This window comes from Palaemon carinicauda, unplaced genomic scaffold (genome assembly GCF_036898095.1).
Source record: "Palaemon carinicauda isolate YSFRI2023 unplaced genomic scaffold, ASM3689809v2 scaffold399, whole genome shotgun sequence".
In the NCBI taxonomy this organism is placed as follows: domain Eukaryota; kingdom Metazoa; phylum Arthropoda; class Malacostraca; order Decapoda; family Palaemonidae; genus Palaemon; species Palaemon carinicauda.
The window spans coordinates 79445-98232 of NW_027171649.1; the positions used below are offsets into that span (position 1 = coordinate 79445).

The window sequence follows — 18788 nt, forward strand, 5'->3', positions numbered from 1 at the left end:
TTTATACAAGAAAAAAGATTGTTTCCAAGGAAATATTTTTGCCATTACCGTACTATTTCTGATAGACTTGACTTCATCACCCCGAAGAAAAAATATATAAAGTCGAACTGTCATAAGTCGCATAGGTCGTAAGTCAAGAACTACCTGTATTTGGTGTGGAAATGCTTAGTTCTTTAGGTTTTCATCACTGCCCGATCAGCTTGCCATTCAGTTGGACACGAGCTTTCATTCACTGATACCTAATTCCAGTTTGTCGGCAGCGTGAGTGAGGGATTCTAAATGTTTCCACCTTTTAGCCCATCTAACCGTTTCACTGATCACCCAACATTCAGTTGACGTCAGCAAGCTTCGGCTGTGTGAGCGTGGTGGCTGGTTTACCCGTCGCTACCACCCTGGTAGTTAACGGAGAGTAGCTATACCTCGCTATAAAGTCTTTTGACTAGTTTCAGCTTTCATCAATATGATATCCTGTATAAAGAGCTCGATGTTTGTATAGTTAGGAAAACACAAATTATTTCCAAATTTGTCATGTTTATGCTCCTATTTTTTCCCTCATGATGCTCTAGTTTATTTTGATCTTTTTCCAGACTGGTCCTCCAGCTGGTCTTAGCAATTTTTTTTGTCAGTCCTGAAGATTCCAGGTTAGGAAATTCATTAACCTCTTTAGAAGTGCTATTTATTATATTCTTGTATTGATGTCATGTTAATTTTTTACTGCTTTTCTGCCTTTATCTCCTCATCCTTTCCACCTCTTCCAGTATACCAGTAATTTCTATATTATCATTTGTTGCATACGTTTTCCTTTTCAGCGTTACGTATGTCTTCCCTCTTCTGTTTTGCTACTCCAGCACTTTGGTTTCCTCTGCTGTGATAAATTTTAGATTATATTCCTCTCACAAGGTATGTTCCTCTTTTTCCGTGCCACCCACATTGGGATTTCCATCCTTTTCTTCTTACGGCTGGAATTCTCCTTTTACCAGAAGTTATCGTGTGCTCGTCTTTATTTTATCAATGTCGTTCCACCTTCCTTTCTTCAAGAGATTTGCATCATTAATTTTTTTTAAACCAATTTTTTTATCCTTTTTGTTATCTTGTTTATTTATTAATATTATTTGTGATTTGTTCATGTGTGGAACACACCTTAATTATTTTAATTAATAGATGCATTTTGTGAGGTGGCATAACCACTGGATTCAGAACATTTTAGAATTTTTGGGATAGTTCCCTAGCTACTAGCCATCCATATCTCCTCCCTTTTTTCTCTGTACCCGGTGAGTTCGAATATGACATGCCTGTGCTCCTTGCTCCACTAAAATCTATTAACTCTCCCTCTAGGTTTGGAGCGTTGTGGATTGAATTTGCTTCAGGAATAGTGAAAAGTGTAGTGGACAGGGCACATCATGTGGAATGTATGTTGGACATGCCAAAGTTTCTGGGATTGGCCATGTCATTTGGTAAGTTTGTCTTGGTTTTCCATTGATACACATTCTCTCCTGTTGAGTTGCATGTATCTAATATCCTTTAATGATATATATTGGTAGGAATTTCTCCTAAAAAAGAAGTATACAATTTTACCGGAACAAATAAGCGATTTATCATATATTTTATATAAATTCTACCTGAGAAATTTTTATTTACTGTATAATCATACACTAGACTGGCTACCCTGCTCACTCACACCTGTCGGTTGAGTAACCACTTTTACTTTCGGCTCGGTAGAGTGCAAACGTACCTTCTCTCTCTCCCATTAAAACAAATTGCCTTGACTTTATCACTATTCCTTTTTCTTTGGTGTGTGTTTGGCTATTGTCCCGCTATGCGGACATGTCCAGGTATTGAGGGCCGCCACTGCGGTACAGTAGGCCCCTGCCATACGACATTAATCCGTTCCGGAGTTGGTATCGTATGGTGAAAATGTCGTGTGGCGGGCAATAGAAAAATTAGTGCGTGCAAAACCCCAGGTAAAAACCTTGAAAATTAGTACGTAACAAAATAGTATAGTAAGCACTGTACTACAGTTTACTTATATATAATGTACATGTACTGTACAGTATATAATTAAATAACATTACAGGTATAAATAAAAATTATATACTGTACTTTACTGTAAAGGAAAAATTAAATTTTATTTGCCTTTGGAGTGACGTGAGTTGAGCTGGTTAGTGGGTGGAGGCAGAGGGGGGAGGAGACGGTAGATATAAAAACGTATCGATGCTAATTATGTTATGTACACTTAATAATAAATTTATTCTTACTATTAAACACTTAAAATTAAAAATGCTTGTTTTTATTATTTTTGTCTTTTGAAATTTTTTATTTTTTTTTTTTTAAGAACTTAAAAAAATATACTTTTTTTTTTAGCTTTATTAATAGAATCACTATTATCATCTTTGCTTTCCGACACTACTCTTTTGGAGAAATATCTATCCAAAGAAGCCTGTTTTTGACGATTCCTCAACATATTTCTAAAATTACTCATACACTTGTCATTAACACTCCATAAGATGACCTGTGTGAAGTTTTTCTGGGTGTTTTTTTTTTTTTTTTTTTCCTCCAATGAAACTCGTAAGGTTTTCATACTAACTGATGGCTTCCCTTATTTTTGCTGATGTTGTTTCTTCAGTGCCCCCCCCCCCCCCCCCCCCGCATCCTCACCACCACTAGAGCTGCTCTTCTTGAATGGTGGTCAACTGCATTGCCTCCTACTCCTTCAAGTCTTCAGTCGTAAGCTCCTCCCTGTCCTCCTCAATAAGGTTATGGACGTCATCCTCATCGACAACAAGCCCCATGGACCTCCCGATTGAAATTATTTCCTCAACATCACCCTCAGGGGCTGGATCATCAACAGCCTTGTCTTCGGTTGAGGGATCGAAACCTTCGAAGTCTCGTTCTGCCACAACAGCTGGCCATAGTTTCTTCCATGAGGAGTTCAAGGTGTGCCGTGAAACCTCATTCCAAGCTTTGTCGATCATCTTAAGGCATTGAACGATGTCAAAATGCCCCTTCCAAAATTCACGGAGGGTGAGTTAAGTTCTATCGGTCACTTCGAAGCATCTTTTGAACAGATGCTTCATGTAAAGCTTCTTAAAGTTGGCAATCACTTGCTGGTCCATAGGCTGGAGGAGAGGAGTGGTGTTTGGTGGCAGATAGAAAACCTTGATGGAGAAGTCAGGATGAATGATGTCCTCAAGGCCAGGAGGGTGAGCAGGGGCATTGTCCAGTACCAGGAGCAGGAGATTGTTCTCTTCTAAAAAGTTCTTGACAGCAGGACCGAAGCAGACTTTTATCCACTCTATAAATATGGTCCTCATGCCCCAGGCATTGGCATTAGACTTCCAAAATACCGTGAGCCTCTCCTTCGTGATATTTTGTGCCTTGAAGGCACGAGGATTCTCTGAGTGGTATACCAGTAGGGGCTTAATTTTCAAGTCCCCACTGGCATTTGCACAAAATGCGAGCGTAAGTCTGTCCTTCATCGGTTTATGGCCAGGAAGTTTCTTTTCTTCTGCTATGATATATGTACGACTGGGCATTTTCTTCCAGAAAAGGCCAGTTTCATCACAGTTAAACACTTGCTGAGGGATGTAGCCTTCTCTGAAAATTACTTTCTCAAACTTCTTGAGGAATTCTTCTGCTGCTCTCGTCAGAACTGGCTGCCTCTCCATGCCTGATGACTGAGCGAATACCAGTCCTCTTCCTAAAACGATCAAACCACCCATGAGAAGCCTTGAACTCTTGGGGGCTTGCTGCGACGTTCCTTCGTCTCCGCCGTCTCTCTGGGCTTCCACGAGATTGAAGATGGCGCTCGCCTTGTGCGAAATTACAGATTGCATGAGTGTATCACCAGCGATTTCCTTCTCTTTAATCCATAGTAGAAGGAGTCTCTCCATCTCGTCGTTGATTGAGGTCCTTCCACTGGCAAGGACAGTTATGCCTTTAGAAGACTTGCAATCTTGTGACCCATGGCTAACGAATGAAAGTTAGAATTAAGCACTAAAATGCACAAAAAATACGATATCGCAAGCACTTACACGAGATCAAGTCTTTATGAAACGCACAAGATTCTGAACTGAGTGCGCATATAACAAAGAGAGAGAGGCAGCATCTTTCTCAGGCATTGTGAGAGGGATTTCGGCCAATAGCGTATCGGCATCTTAGTGACGCCGACCAATAGCAGACCAGTTTCTTAGTGACGTATGAGCGTGGTGGTAGGCTAGTGACTCGCACAGTCGTACGTGTAAAAACCGCCAAGTTTGAGTTTTGGAATTCGATGACGTAAGGTGGGAAAAAATGTAACGATGGGACAAAAAAACATCGTAGTCCACACTGTAATGTGAAAAAAACGTAAGCTGGGGACGCCGTATCCCGGGGGTCTACTGTACCTTCATGTGGTCCGTGGAGACTGACCCTTACCCTTTATGCCTGGCTTGCTGGGGACGTCAGTGTTCGCGGGACAACACCTGTTCCGAGTGCAGGGAGTGGCCTGCCTCCCAGTTGGAGAGGTTTGCATGTAAGAAGTCTAAGCACGAATCTTTACTTTTGGGGTCTTCTCAAAATCGAAGGAATCGGGAGCTTCTGCTTCCTCTACGCCCAAGTCTGCCTGAAGCTAATTCTCGGCCAGGCCCTTCCGGGGCACGGCCGAGCAGTAGCGCAGGGCTTGTGTCTTTGTGGCCATCGCTGGGCGTCGATGGCCTCCCTTCGAAGGAAGTTCTCCTCGAACTCCTCCGAAGGGGAGCAGAGAGAAGGCAGTCATCTCTTTCCTCTGCGGAGGTTGATCCTCCTCTTGTGGGTGCAGGCATTGTTGCCCGTCGGTCAGGCCGAGAGTCTGGTTCTGACGCCGAGGAGTTAGCTAACCCACCAGGGGTGGTGGCAGGGCTCTCTCCAAGGCAAGCTTCCTCTTCGGGGGAACATATCTCTCGTTCGCAAGAGGAGATTGCCTCTTTACATCGGCAATCTCCTTATGCTTTTGGTTCTCCTCCAGGGCGGAACGAGAACCTTGTTATAAGCGTAGTCCTCCTCCTGGTGAACTCTCCTCCCCTGCGGAGGAATTATATGCAGACCTCGATCAGTCTCCTCCTCGGGCAGAGTCTGTTGAATGTTCCTCTCCGGATGTTCGTAGAGTGGAGGGGTGGGTAACCCCTCTCCACCCCGGACGTTCTCCTTCTTGTGCTGTGAGGAGACGTCTTTTTGAACCTGCTGGTTCTCCTCACGTTGACTCTTCGGGGTCTCGTGACAATCACCCTTTGGGCTGGCGTGATTGTGAGCCTTCGGGCTCTCGTCATGTTGATTCTGCGGGTTCTCATGACAGCAGGAGTCCTTCCAGTCTCCATCGCAATAAACCTTCGGGCTCTCGTAACGATGCTAACGTTGAACCTCCGGGTTCTTGTGCCGTCAGTCACACTGACCCTTCGGGGTCTCGTGACAGATGAACCTCGGTTCCTTGTTACGTTGACCCTTCGGGGTCTTGTAACCTGAGTTACGCTGAACCTTTGGGCTCTCGTAACTTTATAGTCACGCTAACACTTCGGTGTTTCGTGACTGGGAAACTTCGGTTTCTCATTGCGCTGACTCTTCGGGGTCTCGCAACACAAGCCACGTTGGGCCTTTGGTCCCTCGTACCCTTAGTCACGTTGACCCTCCGGGGTCTCGTGACAGAGAAACTTCGGTTTCTCGTTGCGTTGATCTTTAGGGTTCGCGCTACACAGTTCACGCTGAAATTTCGAGTTCTCGTAACCATGGTCAATCTTTTTATGACAGATTTTTCAAACTCGTTATGTCGATCGTTTGCGCTCACACAACACAAGCTATCGCGAACCTTCGGGTGAGCATAGCAGTGAGTTCTCTCACCAACCTGAGAGCTCTCGAGCGCATATGGCGCGCCATATGTGCGAACATTCTGTGCCGCGCCACAAGCGCGAAGAAGGTACAAGGTGCGCGCAATCAGGAAGGGCGTGCACACGAGCACCCTTCCTCCTACCAACAGTTCGGCACGCGACCATCTTGGCACTCACAATCAGCCTCTCAATCCTCTTAGGCCTCAACAGAGACAACAGTCGCCTGCGCGACCGAGCCCAGATCCTATCCCTAAGGGTAGGCCTGTGCCAATCTTGCCTGTAGGGAAGCCTCCCTCAGACGAGAGGGTTAGGAAACCTGCCCAGGTTCCTAAACCCAGGCAGCAGTGCCTTCATAAGGACCTCCCCCTTAGTTCCTCTGGAGCCCGTGACCCCCTGTGGCTTAGCGCCTTATTCATTGTAATGTACCAAGCCATGAAAGGAGTCGTTCCCCGCTCCCAGTCCTTAGGTAACACACTTGGGATCCCCATATCACCTCCTATCTTCCCAGGGTCCTCTCCTCCCTCTGCCCTAGGAGTTCAGAAGATTCTGCACATGCTGGTCCTTCTGGCAAGGGGAAACAGTCATCCCCTCGCAAAAGACCTCTGGAGGAGATTTGGCAAGAACCTCAGGGTAGCCCCCAGCAGTTCAAGACGCCACAGGCCAGACCAAAGGGGAAAAGGAAATGGATTCATCCTTCGCCCCTCCAAGGAGGATAGGGTTATTTCCTATGGCGACTCCTTCTGTCCCTCACCAGTCGAGATAGTGCCTAAGGAAGCGCGACCTGCAACCGGACAGGGCTCACCCCATACAGCAACGGACTTACATTCCACCCGTAAGCCGACGGAGCCCTCTAGGCCCTTGGGGACAGAGAACTTCCGGACTCATGGGAGGGAACCGAAGGATTGGTTCACCATCCCCAAATCCTCGGCCAGGCTTCCTTCCTCACAGCCTCCCAGGCAGCCGGAAGCGAGAACCTCCTCGCCAGTCTCCCTATCCCCAGTCTATCCAGTTGATGACTTCGACCCACTCCAGGCTCCTATGGTTGAGAGCTCGAACGTGGAAGGGCAGAGCGATCTCGAGGACGACGCTCTGCCAGCAGCCGTTAGCCCTAAGCTTACGTAGGATGAGAGGAAGGAGACGGAACATGCCTTCTGGCAGGTCCTAGCCTGCATCCGTTCCATCAGTGGACAACCAGATCCATCGGCAGCCCCTCTGGATGGAAAAGTAACTGTCCTTGACCATTTCTACAGCACTCAGAAACCTCAGAGGACCAGTGCAGCTTTTGCCCTGGTCAAAGGGGTTGAAGACTGAAAAACAGAAGGCAGTATCCCAGGCATCTGGTTCCACCTCCTCTCTCCTCTCCAGCTCTTCCTCCAAGCTCCTACCTCAGTATGTGTTTCAGAGGAGGTACTACAAGATCCTCGGGGAATCTCTTCCAACGCTGTCTCTCGACCACTCTATGGAGGCACTTTCGAAGGCCACACCCTTCGAAAAAATTAAGGGACTTCCAGTCTCCTTTTCGGCCTCTGAAAGCCTGAACCAGGAGAAGTGGCGAAGTACGCCATGCAGGCTGCTTCATGGCTGGACTTCTGGTTTGGATCCTTAGGACAACTGATGCAGTCTAAGGACCTGTCTCGGGAGTCCTCCAGGAAGTCTTTGGAGACTTTCCTATTGTCTGGCACTCGGGCCATCGAATTCCTCTCCCATCAGGTAGTGGACCTTTTGACCAACACTATCCTGAAGAGGAGAGATGCCGTCTTAGGCAAGTTCCATAGACATCTTCAGGCCGAAGTAGCGAGACAGAAATGCTCCTTTCAAGGGCAACTCTTTTGTTCCATCCCGAGGATGTCGAGCGGGTGGCAGAGAGGTGGAGGAAGTCCAACTAGGACTCCCTCAACTAAAAGGTCTTAACAGCTAGACGTTACCCCTCTCAGCCACAGCGGAAAGCACAGCAAAACCTCCAACCGAAAAGAGCTGGAGGCCCAAAACAGCCGGGTAAAAAGCGTGTGAAGCAGGCCTTTCACAGCAAAATGTCCTTTCTTGGAGGAAAGGGTAAGAAGGGATCTGGCCGAGGCCGGTCCCATTAGGACAGGTAATCCTCCCATTTGCCCACCTGGAGTGGGATGCCTGCAAAGCCGCTGGCAGAGGTGTCTTCACCACGGGGTCGAACCCTGGACGGTCGAGGTGATTCGTTCAGGGTATCGTATCCCGTTCACGCTCTCTCTCCCTCCACTGACTCGAGTGCCGATTCCATCGAACTCCTGTGTGAAGGGATCCGCACAGGAGTTTGCCCTAAGGGCAGAAGTCCAGTCCATGTTGGAGAAGGACGCTCTCCAGGAGGTCCTCGACAGGTCCCCAGGCTTTTACAGTCGACTCTTTCTTGTGAAAAAGGCGTCTGGAGACGGGAGACCAGTCATTGACTTCTCGGTCTTGAACAGGTTTGTCGAACAGACACCTTTCAGGATTGAGACGACCGACACAGTCAGACAGGCGATAAGACATCAGGACTTTGTGTGCATTCTAGATCTAAAGGACGCTTACTTCCAGATCCCAATTCACCCGTCTTCCAGGAAGTGTCTGAGATTCATGTTTAATCAGAAGCATTACCAGTTCAGGGTACTTGGGCGACTGGCTGATTCTGGCAGACTCAGAGGCGGCCCTTCTCCGCCACCTGGACGAGCTTCTAAGGTTTTGCCAGGATCTGGGGATCGTGGTAAACCTCGAGAAGTCTTACCTTCTCCCCTCTCAAGAACTGGTGTACCTAGGCATGCGATTAGACACACTAAGGCACAAAGCGTTTCCATCAGACGAAAGGATCTAGAGATTGAGGGAGATAGCACAGGTCTTCCTCAGCTGGGAAGAGCTCCGGGCGCAGTATTGGCTTTGCCTTCTCGGTCACCTCTCTTCCCTGACCCGACTGGTCCCTAACAGTCGCCTCAGGATGAGATACCTCCAGTGGCGACTAAAATCCCAGTGGAACCAACACTCCGATTCCCGGGATCACCTAGTCCGCATGGGGCCAGAGCAGTGGTTCTCAAACTTTTTCATGAGCGACCCTATTTGAAACATTTTATTCCTTCGTGACCCAGAGTAAAGTGAAGAGAAAGAAAACATGCAATGATATATACACTTTATTTTGGAAAAAAAATAATGTGTACAGCTTTTCATTCACAAAACTAAACTAGTGGGATTTATGGCACTGCTTTTCCTTTTCACAAAACTAAACGAACAGGATTCATGGCACTGCTTTTCGTTCCCAAACCTATATTAATAGAATCCATGGCACTGCTTTTAATTCACAAAACTAAATTGATAGAATCTATGGCACTGCTTTTAATTCACAAAGCTAAATTAATAGAATTCATGGCACTGTTTTTCATCCACAAAACTAAATTAATGGGATCCATGGTGCTGCTTCTCGTTTACCAGTTTGTCAATGATAATGTTCCTGTGTCCCTGCGACCCATCAAAATTGATCTCGCGACCCATAGTTTGAGAACCACTGGGCTAGAGGAACAGTCGGACCTCAGATGGTGGCTTGTTGAGCCGAACCTCTGCATAGGGGTCGATCTTCTCGTCTCCCCCGGAATTGACGCTTTTTTCGGATGCATCAAAAGAAGGGTGGGGGGCTCACGTGCTGCACCATTACATCTGCGGCCAATGGTCTGAATCAGAAAGGTATCAGCACATAAATCTCTTAGAGATGAGGGCAGCCTTTCTGGCCCTCAAAAAGTTCCACCAGGTCCTGGCGGGGCACTCCATGGTGATGATGAGCGACAACCCCACGGTAATAGCTTATCTAAGCAAACAGGGCGGTACCTTTTCGCTGCAGCTGTGCCTTCTTGCAGTAGAGATACTTAGATGGGCAGAGGACAACTCTGTGACTCTATCAGCTCTCTTCATTCCGGGCAAGCGGAATGTGCTAGCGGACAAGCTGAGAGGAGAGACTCAGATAGTTGGCACCGAGTGGTCTTTGAATCCTCTGATAGCCAATAAAGTCCTGACTTTGTGGGGTTCCCCGACTGTGGATCTGTTCGCAACGGCCCTGAGTTTCAGGCTCCCGTTGTACTGCTCCCCAGTCCCGAATCCCCAAGCTCTTTGGCAAGAGGCTTTCCAACAACGGTGGATAAACCTGGACGCTTACGCGTTTCCCCCGTTTTGTCTGATGAGAAAAGTCCTCAAGCAGGTACGAGCAAGCAACAACTTACAAATGACCCTCATAGCTCTGCTATGGCATCACGGAGAATGGTTCCCGGACCTTCTGCATCTCCTCACGGAGATCCCGAGGGAGCTCCCTCCATAGCAAGATCACCTCAAACAACCACATGCCAACATCTTCCACAAAGCCATAGCTTCGCTTCGACTTCACGCCTGGAGACTATCCAGCACCTCCTCACACAGAGAGGGTTTTCGCAACCGGTTGCAAAAAGAATGGCTGGACACCTCAGGAGATCCGCAGAGGCAGTCTACCAGGTGAAGTAGTCAGTTTTCTGTGGTTGGTGTCGTGGAAGGGGTATCTCTCCCCTCGATGCCTCTGTTCCAACTAAAGCGGAGTTTCTTCTATACCTACAGGAAGAAATGCTTCTCTCGGTCTCGGCAGTCAGATGCTACCGCTCAGCCTTGAGTCTCACCTTTAGACTGAAAGGAGTCGATATTTCCTCCTCGTTGGAGCCTTTTTGCTCATACGCAGTTATGAGCTTACTTGTCCCCAGGCAGAGCTAAGACCTCCCCCTTGGAACATGGTTGGGGTCCTCAGGTCTCTGAAGGGCTTCCCCTATGAACCATTACACCAGGCCTCCAATCCCCACGTCACGTGGAAGACTGTGTTCATGCTCACTCTGGCTTTGGCCAAGAGAATCAGCGAACTTCATGGTCTATCTGCTGATGTCTCCCACTCTAGGAGACGGGGGGAAGTAATCCTCAACTACGTCCCTGAGTTTGTAGCTAAGACTCAAAATCCGGGTGTGCCGGACTCCAGGTTCGGCCCATTTTGGATAGTGTCTTTGTTCTGTAACCAAAGATCCAGACCAACTGTTACAATGTCCAGTAAGGAATATGAGGTGTTACTTAGAAAGAACAGCAAAAGCTCGCCCCCGTGTACAAGCACTTTTTGTCAGCATCGGGAAGGTCCAAGACGAGGGTCACGAGGAATACTATTTCCTCCTGGATAAAGAAAGTAATTGAATACGCTCTATATCCAGACCCTCCTCTGTCCAACCGACCCAGAACTCATGACGTCAGAGGCATTGCAACATCACTGGCGTTCAGAAAGAATTTTCTGTGGCACAGGTATTGCAAGCGGGCGTGTGGAAGTGTCAGACGACCTTCACAGCCCACTACCTGAAAGACGTAACCCACAGGAGCATGGAAAACTTTTCCGTTGGTCCTGTGGTGGCCGCACAACAAGTGATCTAGTGCCTCAGGCTCCTTGATGGACAAGTAGCAGAGGGTTGAGGGCTGAAGTTACCCGGGATAGTCTGGGGTGAATTAAAAGAATGTCTGGCTCCCTTCTTTCTTTCACCTTCTCCCCCCCTGGGGAAACAGCTCCGCAAGACCGAAACGCAGCTGACCTCACCCCTCTGCAGGTAAGATTCATTTCCCTTGTGCATCCTGAGTATGAATAAATACTTTGTTACGTCACCAATACCTCGTGAGGGAGGGTATTAGATATGTCTTAGAACTCATGCTTATCCTCGAGTTCTTACGTAAAGACAAGCCACAAGTCTCTCACACAAGCTTTTGCAGGCTGCTGTCATTGAGTTACCTTGTAACTAATTTGATTTTAGTGAGGGTAGGGCTCCTACTAATTAGATCAAAGATCAATTAGAGGGAATCCCGGGTCATGACCAAGACCAGTTGGTAGAACTTCCCCCTAAGAGTAAGTCACCCTATAGATACCGAAGGTTTGTATCTGTGTCGGAACAAATAACAAGTTTGGAAATAATTTGTATTTTTTCCCAACACAAACCTGGAGCTATTTATACAAATTGGCTTGCCACCCTGTCCTCCTAGAAGTCCTACCAGAAAGCAAAAGTGGTTGAGTGAGCGGGGTAACCAGTCTTCCCCAACCTCCTCCCGCTAGCAAGCGGATGGGGGTAATCATCCCTCACTAAAATTGACTTGGCTGGTTTTCAGTGTTGCCGAAAGTAATATCCTCTAAATAGCTCCAGGTTTATTTGTTAGGAAAAAGACAAATTATTTCCAAATTTGTTATATTACAATAGTTTTATTGTACATTTTATATTATCAAATATATAATCATATACTGTATATTTTAAAGCCTCTTTTAATGATTTTCATAAGTAATATCTGTATACAGTATAGGTATCATATACGAGTACTGAGGTTTAGGTAATAAAGTTTTTGTGTGGTATGGTTCTCATTAGCTTTATTATTACTGTATTAATATTATCATCATCATCATCATTGTACTGGACAGTTTTACTATTTTTATTTTCATCATACAGGACAGTATCCTGTTTTTACTACAGCCCTTCAGAGACCTGAGGACCCGAACCACGTTCCAAGGGGGAGGTCTCAGCTCTGCCTGAGGACAAGTAACCTCGTAACTACGTATGAGCCAAGAAAGCTCCAAAGAGGAGGAAATATCAACTCCTTTCAGTCTAAAGCTGAGACTCAAGGCTGAGCGGTAGCATCTGAATGCCGAGGCTGAGAGAAGCATTTCTTCTCGAAGGTATACAAGAATAATTGTTTTAATCTTTTCTAATCCCAAAAATGTCTTATACAGTACTTGTATTTTTATTCTGGACTGTTTAGTGCAGTGCATCATAATAAAAGGCTTATACATATATGAGAGAGAAATAGGTGGGGATATTAATATTGCCTGTATAAGATTTTAATGCAATACTGTATACTATATTATTACAATAAAGTACAGTACATTTAGTGCAGTAGTATCTGTAGTATAATATACATTTAAAGTGCAATTACAGTACTTGAGGGGCATATTTTTTTTTTTTTTTGAGTACAAATACACTGAATAGTCTGGCCTATTCTTTTCACATTCTTTTCTGTCCTCGTACACCTTACAACACTGAGATTACCAAACAATTCTTCGCTCAAGGGTTTAACTATTATACTGTAATTGTTCAGTGGCTACTTGTCTCTTGGTATGGGTAGAAGAGACTCTTTAGCTATGGTAAGCAGCTCATCAAGGAGGAGGACACTAAAATCAAACCAGTAATGCCATAGCTTCTGTACCATGGTCTTCCACTGTCTTGGGGTAGAGTTCTCTAGCTTGAGGGTACAATCGGGCTCACTATTCTATCTTATTTCTCTTCCTCTTGTTATTTTCAAGTTTTTATAGTTTATATATGAAAAATGTATTTAAATGTTACTTTTCCTGAAATATTTTATTTTAATTGCTCATTACATGTAATTTATTTATTTTCTTTCCTGACTGGGCTATTTTTCTCTGTTGGAGCCGTTGGGTTTATAGCATCTTGGTTTAGCAACTAGGTTTGTAGCTTATCTAGTGATAATTATAAAAATGATATAATTCCTGTTGTGGGAGTCACTTTGTGATGTGTGTCATATGTGGCCCCCTTCCCAGCTGGGTCATTTAGGGGCAAAGAAGAAGAGATCTCTGAAGAGGACTCCTCCGATAATGCTAGGAGAGCTCTTCGGGACGTATCAATTACGGTCTCCAGCTATTCGTTTAGGTACTCTGTTTTCTTTCTAAAACTTCCCAGCTTGGTTATAATGTATTAGAGGATGGAGAAAGATGTCTTATAGGAAGGACTCTCGCAGGAACTTTCGTCGAGCTTCTAACGATTCAACGTCTTATTAGGTGTATGCAACGTTTTATTCTTGGATAGCCGGATTCATCAGAGGCAAGTCTTGTGATGCGTAGCCACTGGCATATCATTTTTCGGACCTCGGCTAAACCACTCTTTCATTAGCACAGAGCTTTCCCCTTTGCTGCCTCCCTGTCTCGTGATGGTTTACTTATATTTTTGCTTCATTCTATGAGACTTACCATATTTTTCAAAATATATTTCTTCATTTTTGTGAGATTACGTTGGTTAGGTAGATATGCCCATGGTGCAAGCTGGGCTCTGTCATGGAAAGTCATCAACCTTTTTAATTACAAAGTCTTTGTAAGTCCACTATATCCCAGAGCCATAGTTACGAGGAACCATAGTATACTTTTTATGCTATATGTGAAGTTTCTATTCATGCTTTGACACATGTTTTAGTCATTTGAAAAAAAAAATCCTATTAACTTTTGCATTACATAAAAAACAAATGATCAAACAATAGTAGAAAAATATTATTTGATGATTTCTGAAAACTGCATGAGTGCTTCAATGTTGAATCTAGTATGGATCATGATGTATCAATGTGTCTAAAGGGATCAAAGTGTTAACCCATTTAAAGCCTCGCTCTTTCCTTGGATGTATCATTAGATAGACATTGCTGGTGCATGAGTTGGGTTGAGAAACATCCCCTAAGGTTTTCCTTGTGGATCTTTAGTTGTTAACTATTTAATTAACTGATTATGACTATTGTAAGAAGGATGTTTTTTTTTTAGTTCCCCCTGTGAGGAGTGTGAAGGGTGTATTAGCTTTGCCTACCAGCTGTACAGTAATCTCTCGGCTATTTCTGGTGTTATAGTCCAGGTTCATCACCATGATAGCTGAAAAATTGTGAAGTTGATACAGAAATTTTAATATTTTTATGATAATAAAAAGGAGAGGTCCCCTTTTTTGTTTCATTTGTTTGATGTCGGCTACCCCCCAAAGTTGGGGGAGATGCCTTGGTATATGTATGTATGTATAATTTTTCATATTTTTTCCATAATCTATAACTTAAAACTTTTATAAGCCCAAGAATAATTATTTTAATCTTTTGTAATTCCAAAAAGGACTTATTTTAAGCTTTTTGTTAGGCCAAAAATTACCAATTTAAACTATAAACAACGAAATAACTAAATGAAGCTTTTGTATAGCAAAAAATGACTATATTAAGCTTTTTTAGGGCATGAAATGACTTACTTTAAGCTTTTGTAAGCCAAAAAAGGCCCTCAGAAACCCACGATATAGAGTAGTCTGCGATACAGATTTGAGACAGCCTCTTAACGCAATGACCAAGAGAAGAGGGGAGGTTGTCTCGCAGCAGAGCAAAGCACTGCCCAGCATTGGATTTGCTTAGTAACTTATTATAGTTATCAGTTAAGCACCCTTTTTGTTTTGTCTGGTCATTAAAAATTGCCATAGGAGTAAACAAAAGTTTGTATTACTAGGAAAAATACAAATACAGTACAGTACTAAAAATTTGTAGTATTTATATATCTGCTTTGTACTGATGGAATATGTGAATCACAATTTGGCAAGGGATTAATCTACAGTGTTATGTTGCTCTCTTGGTTTTACATCCTGAAAAGTTGTTGTTCACCATTTTACCCCCAAAGGACGTACTGGTACGTTTCACAAAAGCCATCCCTTTACCTCCATGGATGTACCGGTACGTCCTTGCAAAAAAATGCTATAAATTTTTTTTTTTAATATTTTTGAAAATATTTTGAGAAAATTCAGGCATTTTCCAAGAGAATGAGACCAACCTGACCTCTCTATGACAAAAATTAAGGCTGTTAGAGCAATTAAAAAAATATATACTGCAAAATGTGCTGGGAAAAAAATAACCCCCTGAGGGTTAAGGGTTGGAAATTTCCAAATACCCCGGGGGTAAAAGGGTTAACATTGCTCGTTGGGTCCTCTCTGGCCACCGAGAAACATAACGGACTGGTCTGGTTGATATAATGAATGATCATAATCATAGTAATAATTACAATGCTATTCATATAAATTGTGTATTTGAGGTTCCTAGAAATTAATTTGAAATTTCATTTCAGGTTACAGAAGATGAAAAAAAAATATATTTTTTCCCCTGCAAGAAGAATTTTTGGGACTCCATTTGCATGGGATTCTGCTGGACAGTTCAAGACATGATCAACATCGAAATTTTCCAGAAGTTATGAACCCGTCACCTTGATTTTAACGTTTTTAGAATCCATATTTAATTAATTTTTTTTTATCACAAAACTTTTTTACTGTAAAGATTTTTTTAGTTAATTTTTTATCAATTAGTAATTCCATGTTAAATCATTTACAGTATTTTATCTCTTCCAATTTTTGTTTTAAATTATTTTTTATCAATTGGTAATTCCATGTTAAATCATTTACAGTATTTTATCTCTTCCAAATTTTTGTTTTAAATCATTTTTTATCAATTAGTAATTCCATGTTAAATCATGTACAGTATTTTATATCTTCCAAAATTTGTTCTGGTCATCTCTGTGATAATCTATCTATCTATCAAGGGACTTCTTCCAATTTGGAGGGGTAGCAGACATAAAAAAAAAAGTGGGGATAATGCTTAAATTATTAAAGGCCAAATGCAATAACATTTTCATCATATAATTCTCAGCTCTAGACTTTACTATACAATTTTATATTTTAATTTTTGTTTCAAATTCATAAAGTAAAATGAACGAGTTAACAAGATATTTTATGTGGATTTTGAGGGCTGAATTGTTTTAGCTTGTTCTACAAACCCCATTAACCCTTTTACCCCCAGGCTTTTTGGAAATTTCCAACCCTTAACCCCCAAGGGGTTACTTTTTTCCCAGCACATTTTGGTGTATATTTCTTTTAAATGGCTCTAACAACCTTAATTTTTGTCATAGAGAGGTCAGGTTGGTCTCATTCTCTTGGAAAATGTCTGAATTTTCTCAAAAAATTATGAAAAATATGAAAAAAAATAATTTTTATAGTTTTTTTTTGCAAGGACGTACCGGTACGTCCATGGGGTAAAGGGATGGCTTTTGTGAAACGTACCAGTACGTCCTTTGGGGGTAAAAGGGTTAATCTAGAATGCCTTGCGTCCATAGGAGCTAAATCCGCACCTATCTGTCCAACTACAGAATGCGCAGCTGCGTCTGCCCATAATCTGCCAATGTCACTCTGTGGTCATAAATCTTTTATCTATATTTATTCATGAATAAATCTTAGCCTATTTTACTTAATATATTAATGCTATATTTTAACACATGTCTTGCATCTTGACTCCTAGATCCAGTACTCTACTAAATTTCAACCACTGTGAAGCTGTTCACCAAACTTTCTACATAGCAAGACTCAGCAATTTGATATGACACATCATTAAACTTACAATGCGGGCAAATGTTCTCAGTATTATCACTCAATAAAATCTTTGGTCTTTTTGGAAACAAAGTTGTGTATCCTTTCAGGTTTTGCCTATAGTACAGTATTACCAACTTTATATTAAAGGACCTTCCATTAGTATTTACTCAGCATATCAATCATAGTCTCCTATTTTATGATCCTTCATTTGTGGTGGAAGATTGGAGGGGATGATTTTGGCACCCTAGCAGTACCAGTCAAACTTGGCTGAGTTCCTTATCAGGCAAAAAATAATCCCATGTTTTTTTTTTTTTTTTTATGTCGGCTACCTCCCAAAATTGAGGGAACTGGATATGGTGGATAGATAGGTCTGTGTTGTTGAATGTCTTAGCCTCGAAGGCTTTGGTGTTACCAGTAGAACGGCCCACAATTTCTATGAGCGGCTAACGTCGTTCGCCATATAAAGTTCTGTTATTTTGACAAATGTGGTTTTCTAATTTTTAATTTTTAATTTTCCAATTGCAATTGAAAAGCTCTTGTTTTTTAATATAAACTGTTATGTACAGTAAATGTAAAACCTATTGTAAAGCTTTTCAAAAGGTATATTGCAGTTAAGATTAATTTCATTTTTGATCAGAAAGTACTGGAGTGAATTTTATTTTGTACTTGACTTTGAATAAGTTTTATTTCTTAAGTTTTTAAGGTGAATAAAATATTTTTGGTGTTTTATTAATTTCTCTCTCTCTCTCTCTCTCTCTCTCTCTCTCTCTCTCTCTCTCTCTCTCTCTCTCTCTCTCTCTCTCTCTCTCTCTCTCTCTCTCAGATGTTATGTAACCCCTTTTATGTTAATACTGTATTAAGAAACAGATTCTGAATCCAGTTATAATCAGTGTAAATATTTGATGGTAGAATCAAAACTTTGTAAATTTTTTCATTGCATTTGTTTAATTTTGGAAAGATGATATTAAGTTATGTAGTGTCTTGCAGGTTTGTGAGATATCCCCAAAGTGTAAAAATAGTCACCTATTCCTATATCCCATATGTTTACATATACTGCTAAAATTTTATGCAAAAATTTGTTCAGCCATCTATTTCCCATTTATTTATAACTATATTCGTAATTGTTAACAAAGTACACATTCTTACTGTAGTTCTGTATATTCCTGTTGTCTCCTTGTATGGTCGTAACACATCTACACTCTTAGGTGGTATTCTTATTAATCTTATTTTAATTGCAAAGGTAGAATTATTCCTTTTCGTGAAGGCACAAGCCACACTATTCCGTGTCTCATAAATTCCTTAGTGTAGTCGCCAGTAATATATTTTTCTCATATATATGAGTCCGTTCCATTCAAATTCCCTTTGAAATCTATGCATCTAATGTGTAGCGTATTACGTTTCCTGCGTAGAATCACGGTCTGAAATGTAAACAAAGATTTGCGAGTTTTTTTCTTGCTTCCTCCCTTTTGTCTTCTCTCATTTTAGTGGAGCTTTACCTGTTTCTTCTATGTGAAAGATTGTAGTATACTTTTAAGTATTTCTCAGACCATGTCTACACAGCAATTTTCTTATCTTTAGCATTAGGCTCCTATTTCATACATATTGCATTGGCTGTTAATCTTTTACGCATCTTTATAACGGTTTGGTCAAACTACCAAATAATGATAGTTTTTGGCTCTCGTGCTCCTTCCATTCAACTTTGTTCAGGAATCTCTTCTATTTCCCAGGCATTTTGGCTGAATATTGCTTATTACATCATCATTTTAAGTTTGTGTACTTCTGTTTTTAC

General features: G+C 42.5%; 1 long non-coding RNA gene across 1 annotated transcript; it reads left to right on the forward strand.

Moving 5' to 3' along the window:
• The first annotated feature begins 294 nt into the window (after nt 1–294).
• On the forward strand, nt 295–16487 carry LOC137636816 (uncharacterized). Its single transcript, XR_011043234.1, has 3 exons — nt 295–1454; nt 12302–12528; nt 15709–16487. It is a non-coding gene; the product is annotated as an uncharacterized lncRNA (long non-coding RNA).
• The last annotated feature ends 2301 nt before the right edge of the window (nt 16488–18788 follow it).